Source organism: Lemur catta, chromosome 8 (genome assembly GCF_020740605.2).
Source record: "Lemur catta isolate mLemCat1 chromosome 8, mLemCat1.pri, whole genome shotgun sequence".
In the NCBI taxonomy this organism is placed as follows: Eukaryota; Metazoa; Chordata; class Mammalia; order Primates; family Lemuridae; genus Lemur; species Lemur catta.
The window spans coordinates 48815737-48817820 of record NC_059135.1 but is presented as its reverse complement, the minus strand read 5'-3'; the positions used below and the strand labels follow the sequence as shown (position 1 = coordinate 48817820).

Genomic DNA, 2084 nt, shown 5'->3' with positions numbered 1-2084 from the left:
CACAAGATCTATCAAGGTCCTGAGGAACAGAGTTTGGGAAACATTGACCCAGAGATACCAAAAGGCATAAAACCAAGCTTATATATTTATAACCTTAGAATAAAAATCCATGGGCCAGTTTATTTTCAAAAGTCCTATTTATTTAGCAGACTCTATTTTCTTCTATTACAAGGAAACAGGGCCAGGCACGGTGGCTCACGCCTGTAATCCTAGCACTCTGGGAGGCTGAGGTGGGAGGATCGCTCGAGGTCAGGAGTTTGAAACCTGCCTGAGCAAGAGCGAGATCCCATCTCTACTAAAAATAGAAAGAAATTAGCTGGACAACTAAAAATATATATATAAAATAAGCCAGGCATGGTGGTGCATGCCTGTAGTCCCAGCTACTTGGGAGGCTGAGGCAGGAGTTTGAGGTTGCTGTGAGCTAGGCTGATGCCACAGCACTCTAGCCTGGGCAACAGAGTGAGTCTCTGTCTCAAAAAAGAAAAAAAAAAAAAACCCACAAGGAAACTATACTTTCTATGCCTGAATTTCTCAAAATTACCTTTGGGGCAGAATAAACAAAATTGCAAATTACTGTGTCTTCCTAGATCACAATCATAAAACATTCATCTTGAATCAGTCACCATGGAGACTGTCAATTTAGCCTGTTATTTTACCGGCTGTTTCTGGTTTAGCTACCTCCCTAACCTCTACATAGTTCATCTATATAATCAGCTGTTATTGGATAGAGATAACAAATCAATCTTTTGAGAAATTTCATCAAAACACTTCCTATAAAGATGTGTCATCCCATGCCCATCATGTCTAGTGTTACACATTGAATTATGTCCCTCCCCAAGAGATACTGTACTCCTAACCTCCAGTACCTCTGGATGTGACCTTATTTGGAGACAGGCTTTACAGAGGTAATCAAGTTAAATTGAGCTAACTAGGATGGGCCCTAATCCAATATGGGTGATGTCCTTCTAAAATGGAGAAATTTGGACACAGACAGAGCGAGAGAATGTCATGTGAACATGAAGACAGCCATCTACAGCCAAGGAGAGAGGCCTGGGACAGATCCTGCCTCATAGTCCTCAGAAGGACTGCCAGCACCTTGATTTTGGATTTCTAGCTTCCAGAACTGTAAGACAATAAATTGTGTTGGACAACCAAAACTGTGTAGTACTTTGTTCCAGTAGCCCTAGCAAACTAATACAGCAGTCTCCCTTATCTATGGTTTTGCTTTGCAAGGTTTCAGTTACCCATGCTATGGTACAATATGATATTTTTTTGGGGGGGAGACCACATTCACGTAACTTTTATTACAGTATATTGTTATAATTCTTCTGTTACTGTTGTTAATTTCTTACTGTGCCTAATTTATAAATTAAACTTTATCATATGTATGTATGGGGAAAAAAGCATAGTATATATATATACATATATATAGGTTTTGGTACTATCCATGGTTTCTGGCATCCACTGGGGGGCCTTGGAATGTATTCCGGTGGATAAGGGGGGACTACTGTACATCTAGTGATCACCAGTGAGACCTGTGTTGGGTGCTGCTTCTCTGTGGGGTGCCTAACTTCAGTATTCTGCATGGTGGTCCCTACTATAATAATGCGTGTTGTGCAGGCCCGAGAGCTTGTCAAAGGAGGTGCTAACCTCTCCTTTCATACAACACTCTAATAATGATTGCTGGTATTTACTGAGTGTCATGCTACGCACTGCTCTAAGAGTCTCACATGTAGTAACTCATCTAATCCTCACAACATTCCTGTAACACTGCTGTTTTTATTCTCATTTTATGGGTGAGAACATCAAGGAACGGAGTTCAGTAACCTGCCCATGTGATATCAATTAGTAAAGAGCAGGTTCTAGGTTTGAGCTCGGTTATTCTACTTATCACGTGGCCAGGGTGTGGGGTTTATAAAACAGATGGGGAGGATTTAGGAAAAAGAGGGGCAGGGTGGTAGTGAAGATTGCTCACAGGTTTTGCGGATTGGGTAGGTTGGAAATAAGGAGCTGCGCGGGCTTGGTGCTCTCTGTCGGCCCCTGCTGACACGGGGAGAGAGGAGCCGGTCTGACTCGGAAATAAC

At 42.1% G+C, this 2084-nt stretch overlaps 1 pseudogene; it reads right to left on the bottom strand.

Annotated features, from left to right (window-relative positions):
- Nucleotides 1–1599: 1599 nt before the first annotated feature.
- On the bottom strand, nucleotides 1600–1669 carry LOC123644267 (annotated as a pseudogene).
- Between the last annotated feature and the right edge of the window lie 415 nt (nucleotides 1670–2084).